Source organism: Trichechus manatus, unplaced genomic scaffold (assembly GCF_000243295.1).
Source record: "Trichechus manatus latirostris isolate Lorelei unplaced genomic scaffold, TriManLat1.0 scaffold00079, whole genome shotgun sequence".
Classification (NCBI taxonomy): Eukaryota; Metazoa; Chordata; class Mammalia; order Sirenia; family Trichechidae; genus Trichechus; species Trichechus manatus.
The window spans coordinates 9457165-9475548 of NW_004444015.1; the positions used below are offsets into that span (position 1 = coordinate 9457165).

Here is an 18384-nt window from a genome sequence, read left to right on the forward strand (position 1 = left end):
TCAGATTTATTCCTAAGTATTTGATCTTTTTAGGGGCTATTGAAAATGGTATTGTTTTCCTGATTTCCTTTTCATCGTTCTCCTTATTGGTGTATTCTGTTACATATTCTTGATAATGAGGAATGAAATGCACATTTTAGTATTTCGCCTTTGCTCAGCATTAATGCTTGAGCATTAACTACATTATTGTTGTTAGGTACCGTCAGTCAGTTCCCACTCATAGCGACCCTATGGACAACAGAAAGAAACACTGCCCAGTCCTGCGCCATTCTCGCAATCGTTGCTATGTTTGAGCCCATTGTTGCAGCCTCTGTGTCAATCTATCTCATTGAAGGTCTTCCTCTTTTTTTTTTTGCTGACCCTCTACTTTACCAAGCATGATATCCTTTTCCAGGGACTACTACAGTATACTGGATGCTTAAGATACATTTCTAAAGGCCATGCCCAAAGGGCATCTTGTAGATCCATGGATTCTCACTGTTTAGGAAGTGGTCCAAAATTATTTTCCCTGGGTCTACTTAAAAGACACAAATATCGGCTGGTTCACTATGCCCTCAAATTAACCAGGGACAACTTAAGTCAGATGGCTGTTTGGTGCACAGGAATGAAAATTACACAGTCAGGTCAGGAATAACGAGACCAGAAGACCCTTGACTTGAACTGAAGTCCAAGTAGCTGTAGAAAAACCGTGATAGTTGAAGGAGAATTGACACAGGTCTCCGGGCTTCACAAGACCAATGATGGCAGACACCCTGGCTTGGTCCCTTCAAATTAGTTCCACATGAAGGACTTTTAAGCTTAAGTAAGGCCTGGATTTTGCCTTCGGGTGATACCTGGTAACTCTGAGATGGACTATCTCTCCAGGGCTGGAGATGAAAGGAGCAAACTGCAGACTACTAAGAACCCCTTTCCTACAAACAAAGAGCTTGGCTGTGTCCCCTTCCTTCCAGGGAGCTCATTGGACCCCAGCTTGTCCCCAAATGTTGAGGTGAAGGCACAGCTGAGTTTAAAATCGACAGGAATAAAAACAAGGGTAGCAGTGGTGAGGAAGGTGGAAAGGGGTGGGAAGTGGACTTCTTTCTTATACTTTTGTTTCTTTGGGCTTCTCAGAGCCAAACTAGTTAGTATATTATATGTTGCCTGAATTCTTGGAGCCAGACCATTGTTGGATATTGGTAGAGGGAGGTCTAGGGTTTTCACCTCCAGCTTTCTCTTTGCCTATTTCCTTGTTCTTCTGCCACCGTATCTTTTAAAAAGAGGTGAAATCATTTTTCTTGGCCCTGTGTGGGAAACCTTCTTGACATTTTCTAACTGCCAAGTGTTCTATAACCAGCCATCTGCAGAAAGATTTTTTTCTTAATTTATTAATTTCTTTTCCTTCTCTCTCTCTCTCTCACACACACATACACACACACACACACCCTCAGATTACTGTTTGAGGATTAATGAGCAACTAGTCCCTCTTTCTTATAACAACTTTTTTTTCTTCAGCTGAACTTGGTAACTTGCTTTTCTCAATGTTTTCTTCTAAAAATTCTTAAGTGATCATTTCACTAAAACAAAAGAATAGTGTGTCTTTTTGAGGCCTTTACAGGTATTGAATACTGTATAACCTTTCAGAACCAACTAACAATTGGGATAACTTTGAGCTTTATGAGGACCCTGGCCAAAAAAAAAAAAAAGAAAGAAAAAAGTAAGGTGGGCTTTCGCATTACTGTGCTATCCAAAGTTTCCTTCCAATCTGGAGAGGGAGCTTCGTGCCATAAAAATTTTCAGACTTTACTGCATCAATCAAACAGATTGTTCTTGTAGTGGTTACTTCCTGGGGACTTCGCCAGCTGGGAGTTTGTACCATTGAGCCAAAGCAGGCCACTGGAACAGCCATCCTCCTTGCTTATTCATTTATGGAGAAATTTAAGAAAATGCTCTTGCAGCAGCTGCCTGTTTGTAAGAGCAGCCGGGCGTGGGGGGGAGGGGTTGCTAAACAAGACTAGGAGACAATCAGACGGCAAAGGCTATCAAAGAGACAGGTGAGTCACCAGCGAATCTGTGGGACTTTCTGTAGGGCTTCCCCACCGTAACTCTGGAATAAGCATTCAAAGTATAGACCAGAGTGCCTTTCTCTCTCTCTCTCTCTTTCTCTCTCGCACGTGCACACGCGCGCGCGCACGCACACACACACACACACACACACACACACACCAGCCCTATCTTATTTCTGATTTAAATTATATTTGGATAGCTAGGTCAATTTGCTTTTTAATAAAAGGTATTTGTGACTTGTTTATTTAAATGTCTGCGCTAAGGTAATCTCTGGCCATATGTCTGTTCATTCACTGTATACTTACATAGCAGAGGGGGAGGGAGAGTAGTCAGAATGGCGCCTTTGGGACTAGATGCGGAAGGCAGATATAACTCCAATAAGGCCACTCTCAAGGTTTTAATGGACGTCCGTACGCGGTACAAATTTAGAAATGGCCGTCTTGGTTTGCGGGGTGGATTTAATGTGCATCCTTTCATGATGAGCATCAGTTGCTTTGTAGATTTTGTTCCCTGAAACTCATCAGTCAACTTTCAACTCTCTGTGTATAAATAATCAATGTAATGTTAACTACTTTATGGATTATGTTGAGCAGTTTGGCTCAGGATTGTTTAGAAGCAATTAGCAGACGGAAAATTGTGATTTGTGTCTGTAGAAAATTTTTAATTCCAGGCGGCCTTAGCCTTGCTCCGCTAGTTAATTCCTCCTCCCTGTCTGGGGAGACTCAGGAAATATGCGCTCGCTGTAACTCGGAAGACAAATTTTTGCCCTGAATGCCATCTCGCACAATACAAAGTGCCAAGAGATACCCATTTGAGATCATCTGTTCTCTTGAATGACATATGCCGTTTTTATTTGTTTTTCTTTCCATTAGTGCAGATCTAGCTTTTGGGAGTTGGGGAAGAGCTAGTCTTATCTAAGCTGGAGCTCCCTACAAAGCACAGGTAGTGTTGTTGTTGTTACTTGCTGTTGAGTTGGCTTCGACTCGTGGTGACCAATGTACCACAGAATGTTATGTTGCCTGGTCCTGCTCTGTCTTCATAATCGTTGGAATGCTTGAGTCCATTGTTGCAGCCACTATGTATTTTGAGTGCCTTCTAGCCTAGGGTATTCATCTTCCAGCATTATTTTGAACAATATTCTGTTGTGATCCCTAGCTTTTTCATTGGCTAATTTTCAGAAGTAGATGGCCAGACCTTTCTCCCTAGTCTGTCTCAGTCTGGAAGCTCTGCTGAAACCTGTCTACCATGGGTGACCTTGCTGGTATTTGAAATTTCATTGGCATAACTTCTAGCATCATAGCAATATGCATGCTACCACAGTATGACAGACTGACAGACGGGTGGTGGACAGGTAGTTTAGAAACCCTGAATAAGTCTTTGGACCAGAATATAAAAAGAAAATGTGAAACTTGAGAGCTTCCTGGTGCCGAGCGATACCCCAACTATCATGTCTGTCAGCTGGCTGGTGACAGCACCCAGCAGATACTCAGTAGGCATCAGAGCCTCTGAACCACAGTTGGTGCATTCTCTGTACCTCCAGAAAATGGGAACTAGCCAAAAGCTATTCCCTCCTTCTTAATGATTATCTATTAGTACACCGAGATTTTATTGGAAAATAGATTAGGAACAATTAGCAAATGGAAAACTTAAAAGGCCGTTGCTGCTTTTATTGTGTAGAAGCAACTTTTGAACAGAATCAAAATGTTCTTTTCAGAGTCAGATGTGCCATTTCACCTGGATTACATTTTATTCCTCTGCCATGGGTACATGCTTTATTCCATCTAAAAATGGAAATTTTCTGGACATGGGTTCGGTATACGTAGCACTGATTGCTGCATTTATTTTCAGATGCTTTTTAGGAAGCGTTATTTGGTAAGCTGATTTTCTCATGCTGAACAATGTATATTACAATGATGGTTGACGCATATTCCAAAGTCCTCTTTTAATTCATACAACGAGAATATAGAACCAAGAGAATTTATCATTCATTGTTAACTGGGAAAATTTTCGTTTTTATTGTACTCTGCATTACCTATTACTATACTCTTGTCTGAAAGGGAACTATTTTATAGGAGAAAATAATGAATTTAAAAGAACAATGGATCTGATTTTGTCCAAGCCGAGGAAGCAAATCATTCAATACCGAGCCTATAGAATTCAGAGGAATGTCGTTAGGACCCCATGAATTTCAGCTTTACTAGTGTGGAATTTTAAACATTTCTCACAGAGTCTTGGATGAGGCTTTCGGTAAATGCCAATTACCCCATTTCTGATATTCATTCTTTGTTTACATTTTCATTTTACCTCCTCCGAAGAGAAGCAAAATTTGGTTAATATACAGGTTAGAATATTTATTGAGGATTGGTTTATTTTCCCCAAAGACTAAGGTAATAAAGAAGGTTAAAACCACCTGATTAAATCTGCATCCCATTTACAGAACTGGTGCTTCGTGGAATTTGGCCATGAACACTTTCTCAGCTTGATTCTAGTGTTAGATTTCTCATTATATCCCAATTATCAAATCAAGTAAAATGAAGCGACTCCTTTAGAATGAAACGCATGAAAATAGCAAACTACCTGTGAAAATGAACGAGGAAACGCTCATCTTCAACTATACCAGTATCTTCATTTCTCAATTAATCTAGCAGTTCTTTCCCTCTCTTATTTTTGCCAAAGGAATCTGAGATGGAATGATTAAATGACTATCTAGCATTATTCGTGAAAATAGAAGAGTATGTGAGAAATAGAGAAAGCCTCCATCAGAATCACAGTATCTCCTGGGTTCCCTTGTATGGAAAGCATCTGATAGGATTAAGTAATGCAGCATGGTAACATCATCAGAGTTCACAGTGAAATCCTTCCATTCATCCCCACTGGAACTCCAAAGCACCAAGTAGACCCAGCAGCAGAGCTTAGAAAACTAGAACCTTCCTTAGTTGTAAGTCTCTGTAAAGAAGTGGAATCCCAGTGTAGATTTATCTAAAAGAGGCACAAAGCATGCCGTTATTCTATGTCCACAAATGCCAATTGGGTGGTTGCACCGAGTGTCAGAGAGAGCGAGATTTGAGGGTTCTGCTGTTCTCATGGAGCCCTGGTGGCGCAGTGGTTGAGAGCTACGGCTGCTAATCAAAAGGTCAGCAGTTCGAATCCACCAGCTGCTCCTTGGAAGCCCTATGGGGCAGTTCTACTCTGTCGTATAGGGTCGCTGTGAGTCAGAATTGACTCAATGGCAATGGGTTTGGTTTTTTTTGTTGTTTGTTTTAACTATGTTTTTCTTAGGTGAATACTAAGGTGAGTGCGTATTTCCTGTGTAATTCCCCAAAATATAATACATTTGGAATCACTTTATTCTAAAAATGAAATATGTATTACATAGATAGAGCAGCATGCAAATAAAATGTATGCCATCGAGTAGTTCTAGGAAGGTGACTCCAAATCATAGGCTTGCTTGGCTAGACAAGGTGTAAATAATTTAAACAAAATAAACAGGGCAGTTAAAAAAGGCTAGGAGGCTGCCATCACTTGCTTGACACCCACAGGGTTGTCACGAAGGGCTATATAGCATTTCACTTCTAAAGGCGTGGGCGCTAACAAAGGTTTCCTTTTATGACTTAAATTGGAAATCCAGTTAAATGTTATTTCCTCTGAGCAATGTTGAGTTAATAACCTATGCTGAGACATGAATACTCCAAGAATGCATCAAATTGGTAAAAGTACAGGGCTTATGAAAACAAGAATGATTACGTTTATAATGTCAATTTTAATCACTTTATGGAACATTTTTACCAATTGCTTTAGAAGGTGTGAATACAGTGGTGAAGTCCTGCCATTTATTTTTTCAAGCCATTACTCATTTCCTTCACATTTCAGAAGGATTAGAGAGATAAGACCAACTTTCAAGATTATGCAAGGTTGATAGAAGAAGTAAGCTGGTATTTCCACCATCAACTTGAATCAAGATCCAATATTTTGCCTTACATCATTGAAATATGATGTGGGCCACTTTATTTCAATTCGAGGTCTTTGTCGGAATATGCAGGATATAAGGGTTTAGGGAGCCCTGGTGGCGCAGTGGTCTAGGGTTTACTCACACCATAAAAGATAACGTCTGCTTTACAATTTTGAGAAAAAAATTAAGCTATGATTACATAGCCACGTAGAAATAATCATCATCATACCTTTAGAAACAGTCTTTGTCGAATCGGTGACCGAGCCAAAAATTTGTTCCCACTAGAACTCCTTGATCTAAAAAAAAAGTGACTGGACTTGAATATAGGATATTCCAGACATCTGAATACTCAAATATCTTTTAGACAAACTGCAAAGGTATTTTCTGTCAATACTCTATAAGAATGATTATTCTTCTGTCTGCTCTTAAATTGAATTTGAGTTTGTCATTATTGTAACTTTCACGTTATCTACCTAACCTAAATAAATCGAAAAGTTTAATTTAAAAAGTACAATTGGAATAATTGGATTAGCCAGTTGCTCTCATTTAAGTATCCATACAAAAGGGAAGGAGGTTTCAAGGATTGGTGCAGCCTTAGCTGATAGCTGATAGCTGTTGTAGTGAGTAATTGCTGGTTGTGTTTGCGCACACCTTTCTTTAAAGGAAACTTGCTTGTTTTGACAGGCTCACATTTTTTGCTCATTCTGAAAATTACTTGGGAAATTACTTGAGTGAGGAAACTTTGTTTTTCCTTCTATCTTAGAAAAACCCTCCCTCCCGCCCAAATGCAAAGATTGTCCTAGTGAACTCTTTAACTACTCAACTTCACTAGTCTGCTTTATTTCAGTGAGGGTTTATCCTTCACAAATGGGACTTTATTTCACAACTACTCCTCAAGAAAAAGAGAAACCAAGCAGTTAGGCATGGTAAATACTTGTACTCTCAACTGGGACATAACCAGTTGCCATCAAATACATTCTGACTCATGGCGACCCCATGTGTTTCAGAGTAAAACTGTGCTCTCCAGGGTTTTCAGTGGCTCAGTTTTCAAAAGTGCATCGCCAGGACTTTCTTCCCAGTCATCTCTGGGTGGACTCAAACCTCCAACCTTTCAGGGCCTCCCAACTGGGACGTAGTCACTTTAAAAATCTGTAGTAAAATCAACATGGCAACATTTTCATTAGAATTTTGTGCTGTTTTATATAGTAATTGAGGAAGAAACAGAATCATCAAAGGCCTATATTGGCCATATATTTCTAACTGTGATTTGTGGCCTCATTGCTGTTGTCATATAAGGGATTGCTGTTTCTTCCCAGGCAAAAGTCTGGGAAATAAGTTGAATTTCTGTTGTGGATAACCAGAATAAGCTTTCATAAAGCCCAGGCATAAGGAAAGATTTGGTTTCCTTAAGTTTATAGCCACAGCTATGAAGAAGTATGAGGATGGCGCAGGACCAGGCAGTGTTTCATTTTGTTCTACGTTGGGTTGCTATGAGTCGGGAGGGACTTGATGGCACCTAACGACAACATGAAAAGGTAGAAACTTGAGATAATAAAAAGTAAGCAATGTAGTTCCATCATCACACGCAATATCGTTGTATAATATTGGGTCAGCACTTAAAGTATTTTTGAATAATTCATGCATACCCTTGTGGCTTGAGGCAAAAGCTTCCAGTATTGGCTATTTAGTGGTGAAAGCAAACACCCGTCTGTAAGTGCCCATGCTGATAGCGAGTCAGTGATTGTTGTTGTTAGTTGTCCTCCAGTCAACTCCGACTCATGGCAGCCTGTTGTAGAAAGGAACGCAACACTGCCCGGTCCTGCACCATCCTCCTAATCATTGGTATGTTTGAGCCCATTGTTGCAGCCACTGTGTCAGTCCATCTAATGGAGGGTCTTCCTGTCTTTCACTGACCCTCAACTTTACCAAACACAATGTCCTTTTCTAGCAATAAGTTAGTGATTACTAGAGATACATCTGTGTTTGTGGTTCTAACAAGATCATTGCAGAGCGTGGAGTGATTTGTGTCGTTTTAATAGTCGATGCAGTCATAGACACCTAATCTGTATGTTAGTGGCCTTAACAGGTTGCATTTATTCATGATAAATGAGACCCTAGGGAATCAAAATTAAAAATAAAGATTCAACTGAATCTTTTGATTGATTTCCAAGAGTCTGCTACGGTACCTTGCCCATAGACAATCAATAAATACATGCCAATTAATTAGCTTTGTTTTTGCCAAGATTGATTTCCTGTAATTCCTAAAGAACAAGGCTTCATTCAAGGAGAAAAGTATGAATGAGTCCTTTTACTGATAATTGAGAATTGAGCTCAGAGTGCACAAGGGTGACCTATGACAAGCCATCATTTCTGAAAAGCTTCAGTAGGGGTCATTACATACATGTTATTATTCCATCTGACGCCCTCAGTGAGGTTGAGGAAGTTAGGCCTTAATGATACCCGTAGCTGGAAGTTTGTTCCTTTCTGTGGATGGCCTATCACAGGTAATCTTACCTGCTCAGGATGCCTCACAGTGTTCCCAAATTAGGTTCTCCCAGCCATCTCTGTTTTTGTGAACATTGTGTTTATTTTCCAAGGTTCAGAGGAGGCTCTGCCTATTGTTTTATACTTTACTAATACTTACAACGAAGATGGAGGACGTTGGTGGTTCAGTGGTAGAATTCTCACCTTTCATGTGGGAGACCCAGGGTTCGATTCCCGGCTAACGTACATCATTCACAGCCACCACCCATCTGTGGTGGATTACGTGTAGCTATGATGCTGAACGGGTTTCAGCTGAGCTCCCAGACAAAGATGGGCGAGGAAGACCCTTTACAAATATTATCCTATTTATTCCTCCCAACAACCCTATGAAGAAAGTATTACTATTATCCGCATTTTAAAGAAGAGGAAACTGAGACACAGAGGTTACCTTACTTGCCCAATGTTATACAGACAGACGTGGGTTCTAATTACTACTCTGCCTTTGACTGACTTTAAAACCTCTATGCCAAGTAGCCTTAATATAGAACATAAATTAAATAGGAGAAGAGTATACAGTCCGTCAGTTCTGGGCAGTTATTTGCTATTATCCCTGTCATCATAGAGCTTATATTCTAGAGGGGGTAGACAGACAGTAGGTACATAAGCAAATGAATACACAGCTTGACAGGTGGTTATAAATTCTTTGAAGACAACAACAAGCAGGGTTAGGGAGATAGTGAGTGCTGAGACCTGGGGATTACTCTTTTACGTAAGGTAGTCAGAGAAAGCTTCTCTGTTAAGGTGGCATTGGAAGGAAGAGAAGGAAGGATCCAGGTGGATATCTGGGAAAAAAAAATATTACAGGCAGAGGTAGCAGCAAGTTCAAAGTGACTGAGGTGGGACTGTGTTTGTCACGTTCAAGGGACAAGCTAGGAAGCCAGTGTGACTAAAGTGAATGAGAGGGGGTGGTAGAGGAGAGCAGAGAGGTAGTAGGGGTCAGACTTCAGCTTTGACTCTGAGTGGGGTGAGAAGCCATTGGAGAGTTATTGAACAGAGGAGTGACATAGTCTGCCTTTGTTTGGTTGTTGTTAGGTGCTGTTGAGTCAGTTCCGACTCTTGGCGACCCCGTGCACCACAGAATGAAACACTGCCTGGCCCTGCGCCATCTCATAATCATTGTTATGCTTGAGCCCATTGTTGCAGCCACTGTGTCAAAAAGAGGGTCTTCCTCTTTTTCCTTGACCCTCTTCTTTACCAAGCACGATGTCCTTCTCCAGGGACTGATCCCTCCTGACAACATGTCCAAAGTATGTGAGACGTAGTCTCACCATCCTTGCTTCTAAGGAGCATGCTGGCTATACTTCTTCCAAGCCAGATTTGTTCATTCTTTTGGGAGTCCATGGTATGTTCAATATTCCTCACCACCGCTATAATTCAAAGGCATCAGTTCTTCTCTCTTCCTTATTCATTGTCCAGCTTTCACATGCATATGATGTGATTGAAAATATCATGGCGCACCTTAGTCTTCAAGGTGACATCTTTGCTTTCCAACACTTTAAAGAGGTCTTTTGCAGCAGATTTGCTCAATGCAATGTGTCTTTTGATTTCTTGACTGCTGCTTCCATGGGTGTTGATTGTGGATCCAATAGTCTGCCTTACATTGTAAATTTTTTTTTTACAAGTATGACTTATGTGGAACCAGTGACCAGCTAACACAGTCAATTAGAGAATGCTGTCAAGGAGTCCACAACTCCCTCCCATGTAGTCTCATTGACTTTGCTTTGTTTCACAGCCACAGACGAACCTCACACTGTAGCCAAGCATCCTGGGCATTTGTACTGTGGGTCACAATGGGACTAGCAAGAGCGTGTAATTAGCTCAGGCCATCCTGTCCATACTGCAAGGAGAAAACAAATGGGTACATTCAGTTAATTCCTAGCCATCAGCAGTGCGGGCAAAACAACTCCTACTGAAGTGAGTCAGGGACATCTTCATAAACCAAAGCAAGCATATTATACCGGAAATGATGGCTCAGTGGCCTTGAGGAAGTAACGCACCTTCCTGAGCACCTAATTTACTACCTGGCTGTGACTCAGGCACTGAGAAAATAGAGCCTATTATTACTTACTCAAGATACAGTTAGCAATTGTGGATAAACATTGAGACTGTTTAGAAGAATAGAGAGGTAATATTGCTAAGAAGACAAGTATGTAATTTGCACCCATTCTCGCATGGCCTGTGTGTGTATGTCTGTCCTCCTGTGACTGGTTGCTTTTGGCACACCCATCTCTTTGCTTTTATATTGGAGTTGCACATGTAATTTGATGTGTCTGTAGAAAGTTAAACATCCCAATTCTAATGGTGTTCACACCTGTTTCATTTGTCTCTTCCTGTTTCTTTCCAATGCTAGAAAATTCACGAAGTCTGCAACAGCTGGGCATGGCCTATGAAGCTCCTATTATTAGAACCTGTCCCCAGAGCTATGGGGTCTGAAACTCTGTTAGTGTTTACTTCGAGTCCTCGTGCTGTCCTTTATTCTAGTCATTTATGTGACAGACCTCCTGCTCCCTCCATCTCCCTGTGATTTTCAGCAAATGTCTAGCTTCTGTAAACATTCCCTCAAGTAGGTCTGAATAGCAGAAAGTATAACTTCAGTGACACCAAGGTGTCTGTGTTTTATAGCATGTTGTTTCTGGTGATTGGAGTACTAGTAATCTCACCATGCAGGAGGGTGATTAAAAATGGAAACTTATTATCTTAGATTGGTATATTGTGTACAGTATCATTTGTAGTTAACTCTGATTCTCAGTCTTGGAGGAAGTACAGCCAGAATGCTCCTTAAAAGCAAGGATGGCGAGACTTTGCCTTGCTTACCTTGGACACATCATCAGGAAAGACCAACTGCTAGAAAAGCACATTGTGTCTGGTAAAGTAAAGGATCAGCAACAACGAGGGAAATCCTCCATGAGATGGATCGACACAATAGCGCAACAATGGGTTCAGACACACCAATAATTGTGAGGATGGTGCAGGACCGGTCAACGTTTTGTTCTTTTTTGCGTGAAGTCACTATGAGTCGGAGCCAACTTAGCGGCGACTAACAACCACATGATTATATTGACTCATGTTGACATAGTCATAGGATGTGTGACTTGTATGTTCTTGTAGGTATTGTCACAGTGGCAACTTTGGTTATTCTGAAGTGTGATTCTGAAGGATCTCTTTTTAGGTTTCAACATAAGCTATTTCAATTCTTATCAATACCTTGACTTACAATGGTCTTTTTTTTTTTTTTGGTAAATACTTAGCTGATGATGATGGTAATAATATCAAGTTACCACATGAATCCTTTTTGAATGGAATAAATGCTCAGTCAGATTATCCTAGTAAGAAGAGATTAATCCAAAGCAAGGCCGTGTCTTGGTCAGCCAATAGATGGACCCTGTAGGCTATGGAACTCAGTTTGGGTCTGTTGTTTCTACTGTAGGAACACACTTTGGAGCATTGCATGAGTTCAAGCTGAGGCCTGGCAAGTACTCCTTGGAAAACTTTCTGCGGAAGGCAAATGCCATTCCCAAAGTATTCAGCACCATGAGGACCGGCATCTAGTTTAGGAAAACTAGTGCACATGATAGGCACTCAAGAAATTTTTGTCCACTTGAATGAGTAAAATCCTTGTAAGCGGCATACAGAGTAATCGGTCTTTGTAAGACAGTCAGAGGTGATCCTGCACATGCTGCAAAACAATAAACATTAGATAAAGACTTTGCTCAGAGAAGCTCTGGCTCACTAGGCATAGCATGCATTGTGATTCTCTACACAAACCGGTTCTTTTCTGGGACCTGAACTCTTACCTGTTTTATCTAGAGAGCAGTATAGACTAGCTAGGCTCATCTGAAAATATGGTATTCGATAGGAACCAGCACACCTAATTGAATGCCTTCTCTCCTTTCCTGAACACTTAGAATTTGAGAGTCAATCAAAGAACAAGGCCAATAGTGGACTTCAAAGCAAAGAGAAAATGGATTCATGACAGGAAGGGGAGGGGAGAATTGGATGTTGAACCCACACAGCCCTCCCCTGGGGACAGAACTTGGGCAGAAGAGGAAGAAGTGTCTATGTGTCATGCCTTATCTCCCTTACAGTCACCGCTTCCCTGTGTTTATTTTAGTTAGAAGTCAACATTTGACCAGTTCTGAAGCTGAGCGAGAGAGATTAATTGTGAGGACTGTGGTCTCCCTGACGAGCTATGTTCTTCCTTTGTCTTGGGTGAAAGAGCGTTGTTTGTACCCTCCTCGTGTTGAGGGAAGGAGCCCTGGTGGCACAGTGGTTAAGTGTTCAGCTGCTAACTGAAAGGTCAGCAGTTTGAACCATCAGCCACTCTGCCGGAGAAAGATGTGACAGTCTGCTTCCGTAAAGATTACAGCCTTGGAAACCCTATGGGGCAGTTCTACTCTGTCCTATAGGGTCACTGTGAGTCAGAATTGACTCGATGACAATGGGTTTGGTTCTTTAGTTTGGTGTTGAGGGATATGGTAGGCATCATCATGTGGCAACACCCAAAATTTATTAAATCTGAAAAGCTAAAAAAGAGAAGCAATCCACTTGCTGATGTGATTCATGAAAAGACGATGCAACTTATAATGACTTCGTGATATGATTTATTGTATACCAATCACATGCACTTCCAAAGGCCTTGGTATGGAATCAGTATGAGCCAGAAGACAAAATAAAAAAATACATTGTGAACATTTAAAGTTTTAGCCCCCTTGATTATCTTTAAAGTAATATATACAGCATATTTGCCAGTATAGACTTTTCATCACCAGCCATCTGGTAAAGATTAGTATGAGATAAATAATTTAGCTTCCTTCTGTTCAGATACAATTTCATTACCCTCTTCCTTGATGCTGTGAAAAGTCTTCAGAAATAATCAATTGTAAAGTGCTTTTTCATTGAAGTTGAAGCTGAGCCTGGAGGTTTCTGACGTGCTGACATTTGACTCTTTCTCTCTGCGTGCTGTGAAAAGAAGAGGTGCCTGTCATTAGCAAGTGGCCCCCAAAGAATTGCCTGCATGGTGGCAGCCCTGCACAAGCACATTGCCTGCTCTATCCCAGTGTGAGGAACCATGGCATGGGGCAAATGTAATGTTCTAGAAATGCAAGTCATTTTTCAGGATATCACAATGATGCAGAGGATAAGAAAGAAATTTAGGAAAGATTACTTAGGCCTTCCCTGTGACCCAGTGATCCTCTCGCTTAACCACAGTGAACATCCTAGCCTGTGAAACACAGTCATTGGTTTGGAAGAGAGATTTTTCCATTCATAAGAAAACTCTCTGCTACTTTTCCTCCTGGCCTTATTTTTCCAATCTGGCTGGAGTTGAGGAATTTCATGCTAGAGTTGTGGGAGAGCAGGTGCCAGATTGTGGAGAGCCTTGAACGCCAGGCCAGGGAGTTTTGATATTCTCCTGTAGGCAGCAGGGAGCCATTAAAAGATTGTGAGCAGGAGGAATGTAAAAAATAGGACTTGATTTGGATGCATGTTTAGTATAAAAGTGTAATGATAAGATATATTAAGGGAATGTTATGGTTCTGTTCACAGCATGAATATAACTGGAGAATTCATCTCTACTAGCTGTCTAGTTCAGCTTTTACAGAATGCAAATTTTCAGAGCCAGCTGTAAGAGCTTGGTGGTAAAAGAACAAAGTAAGAATTGATAATGTGAATGTGATCGTAAGGAGAGGGAGTTTTAGTGATCAAGAACACTGGTTAACACAGAATAACAGTCATTCTAAAGGGTGACTGTGGACTTATTTGTTATTTTGTTTGAATTCTTTGAGACCATTTCTTTACTGTATGATTACCTTAAGTTTTAAGTGCTCCCTGCAGGGATAATTTATGCATTTTGCATTCTCATGCAAATGCTGTAACTGGCTACACTGTTGAAATTGAAAGCTGAAAATTATCCCAAATAGGTAATGATGGTGCAAGCCTTATGAAGTATTAATCATTTTCATATATTCTCATAGTTTATATTATAGTACTGCATTGTTACGTTTTCAGCTATGGTAGTACTTAGGTAACAAATATTTGAAATGTTAAATTGCATGTTTTGATAAACTGTAATTTGCCTATTTCGAAATTTAAATGTCATCAAAACCCTTTTGAAAAATTAATATAAAAATGTGACAGTAATTCAGGAAAGAGAGAGCAAACCACACTGAATGTAAACTAAGCTACTGAAAGCTCAACTGTGAACTGTAGCCAGATATTTTGTCTGAACACTCCTATGAAGAATTGCATTTTTAGAAATGAGGCTTCACTGCAGTGGCTGCTGTAGAACCATAACATAAGGTGACGATAATAATAAACGGCATCCCGGCTGGTAGCAGTTTGCTCATAAACAGAGCATCGTCGTCTTGTTTACTGTGACATCTAAGCATTATATTTCTCTTGTGAAAATGTGATTCAGTTTGTGATAGTGACTTTCATATTTCAAAGTTTCCTGTTTTAATGAACTTGGATGGGACTTTTTTTCCCCCACATTTCTCAAGAGGCCCGGGTTTCTGTGATTGTTTTTTCAGAGATGGACAATCTCCAGGAAGAAATGGGTTCACACCCCTCTGCATCTCCTCTCTAGACACTAACTTTGCCAAAGAAAATAACCTGCCCCCGGTGGCTTCTCAGAGTTTAGCCTGAGTTCCGAGCACAGCTGGAAGTGTGAACAGGAAGCAGACAGAACGTCTCCGACAGAAGGGAGACGACTTACTTCCTCCCTCCCCATTAAACCTTTGTGGGGAAGGAGGCATTTCCCAAAGTCCACTGGGCAAAACAAATCACAGTTCTTATTCAGTTTTCACTCCCTGGTGTGTGTGTGTGTGCACACGTGTGACACACACACAGATTCTGATTAGACTGGTGTATATTTCTCTTTCTCCCTCTTTCCTATATCTACATCTAAAGAGGCAGAAGCCTACTTTTAGCAAACGTGCTGTGCTCTAGGGCCATCCCCTAAAATCTGCTGGGCGAGAGAGAAGATCACTGGAGAGAGAAAAAAAAAGTGCCAAAACTCAGTTGTGAGCCATTTGCAGTAGAAGAATGAACTTTTCCTGGCATGATCTAGGAGAACGTTAAGTCAACACATTTACATAAGAGAAATAGAAAGCTGCCTGGCATGGCAGAGAAAGCAGTGGGCTGGGAGACAGGCCGGCCGGCTGTGCTCTGTGTTAATCAGGTCATCACTCCTTCTGGACCCCAGGGCCAGGCGAGGGCTGCTGAATCTTCGGTGTCTGGCAGCCTCAGGAGTATCTTAGAGACCAGGTTGCCTTATTCTAAGGGTCTCTCAATGTCAATACCAGCTCCCTTAAACAGATTCCAGCTTCCTCTAGAAGGAGCTACTTCCCTGCCCTGGATTCCTTCCCCAGCAGAAAGTATTCGCACCTCTGGTTCCATTTCTTTGACTCTAAAAAAGGTTTTTTCGAGAGGGGGGAAAAAGAAGGCCTACCCAAATCCATGATAATCATTATCTTTATTATCACCATTGTTATTAAACTGTCCCTTACCTGTCACTGGAATGCCATAACTGTTTAAGCAGTTGAAGAAAACTTTAAAAAGTAGGCACTGCCGAAGCATAAGGTGCCATTAAGAGTTTTCATTATTTTTGTTACTAGTAACCTGTGTTATGAAAGCAGGACTAGTGAGATGGTGAAGTAGAACAAAGGAAGTGAGACAATAATGTACTTTTTGTGGCATAGTAATTAAAATGAGACATGTAAATGTCATCGGGCCTGTTAATATTGGATTATTTCACACATCCCTTTAATGTCATGTGGGCTTCCTGATACGCATTATAGTAATTCAAGTTTTAGAATCTTAGGTTATTTTAAGCCCCCAATTGAAAGCTTACGTATTGTTCCCCTTGAAAAGGAATCATTACTGAAAGCAATCCTTACACATACAGATAATGTGCCACATTAACCTCTCACAGAAATAAAGGTGCTTCTCCGTGCCATTTGTTTTCTCCGACAATGGAAAAATTTATACCAGCTTCAGGTAGGGGTAGGATGGGGGGATGCTACATTTTCTTATATATCACACAAACAGAAAGTGAAGTCAGAGGAAGGGATTCAGGGCACGCATAGGAGGGAGGGCTGAACCTTCAGCAAATGTTGAAACTGTAAGTTGAGAAAAGAATTTACATCACAGCTATTGAGGAGCCCTCATGGTGCAGTGGTTAAGTGCTTGGCTGCTAACTGAAAGGTCGGCGGTTCAAACCCACCAGCCGCTCCACGGGAAACAGATGTGGCAGTCTGTTTCCATAAAGATTTACAGTCTTAGAAACCCCATGGGGGCAATTCTACTCTGTCCAATAGGGTTGCAATGGGTTTATTGTCTACACACTGGCTACTATCTGGGTGGAAAAGCATACTTGCAATCAGGTTTATAAAGAAATGGCTTCACCATGGTTTTCTCATCTATAAGGTTAGGGAACTTCCCTCTCAGGCTAGAAGGAGGTAGATCCACTGAGTTATTACAGAGAATTGCTGTCAAGATTAAATCAGATCATTAGATATGCAAAAAGGCCTGCCTCGGTGCCTGGCACATAGTGAGCACTCGGTAAGTTGAGAGTGAATTCTTCCATGTGATTCTTAAATTAAGGAATTGACTTCCTTTGTTCAGACTCGTGACAAACTACTGCTCCAAGCATCCTCTCATTAGCTTCCATCAAGGGGCAGGTGAGAACAGAAATACATTTTCTTTAATAGAAAAATCACTCCCTTTCCCACTCCTCAGCCTCAGAAGTAAGTTCCAGTAGCCCTCAATGATACCTTGCGCACCCTTGATTGATAGATGAGGCCTTTGCACCCTGCCCTGTGAGCCCAGGTTTTATGTTTGGCAGTGGGGAGCATGCATGAGTGACTTCCACTTGAGAAGTTGCTGTTATCTAGCCTTGCTCTCCTACCTCTGCAGGAGAAATGATAAAGTCTCCTTTGAAAGTCTTCAAAGGCACAAACTCCATTTTAAGTGACACTCTTCTGCAGAGAAAGACCCTATCAAATGCAGCACAGCCACTATCCAACAAAAATCAAAATTATGATCCTCAAAATTTCCTGAAGTCATAGAATATCCTTATGCACCCACCTTGGTGTGATTTTACTTTTTATAGGCTGCCTATCTTGCTAGAGCTTTTCAACTGATCTACAAGGAAAGAACCTTTCTCCTTTGCATGAGAGTTTGTTGGGTCTCTGGGAAATTTTTCCAGAGCTCCCAGGCTTTGAGTGTTCTGTCAGGTGTTTGCAGCAGCTATTCGAAAAGGTCCAACCTACCAAGCTTGTTCTCCTGCTGTCTACAAGTACCTCAGGACTCATTTTATTGCAGATGGATTTAGATTCCACTCAGAAGTTCTCACACAGAAGAATAGTGCCCCATACTAGGAAGCTTCGTAGTAACATAAAATGTTTGTCCAACGGGTACAAATTAATTCTGGTAACTAGTTAAAAACCAGAAGATTTCTTTTTACAAATCATATTTTATACTTGATGATTCACCTTTGAAAACCCACAGGTCACCCCTACTGTAAGAAAAGCCAGTATACAAAGTTAATACATATAATGGAAGAAAAAAAATTAGGGGGTTATTTGCTTTCGAGAAGGTTCTTTACTTGGCAAAAACCACTTTTCCCTAGATTTCTATTAAACAGTGAGATTCCCTGGTTAAGTATAAAACACAACTTAATATTCACAGCTCTCTGGAACACATTTTATGTTAAATGAGGTTAATCTTCTGCCATGGAATTGAAGTGTGTAAACAATGGGTATTCTAGAAGGTTTGGGTCACACTGACACTGTCTGTTGCCAGTTACACAGTATTGAAGCCATGTGGCCCTATCCCTCTTATTTGTCACA

At 40.9% G+C, this 18384-nt stretch overlaps 1 protein-coding gene and 1 non-coding gene across 4 annotated transcripts in view; both read left to right on the forward strand.

Annotated features, from left to right (window-relative positions):
* Nucleotides 1-18384, forward strand: part of FGF13 (fibroblast growth factor 13) — a 540850-nt gene that overhangs the window by 510972 nt on the left and 11494 nt on the right. The gene's annotated exons all lie outside the window — the stretch shown is intronic.
* On the forward strand, nucleotides 8651-8722 carry TRNAE-UUC (transfer RNA glutamic acid (anticodon UUC)). The gene has a single exon. It is a non-coding gene; the product is annotated as a tRNA-Glu (tRNA).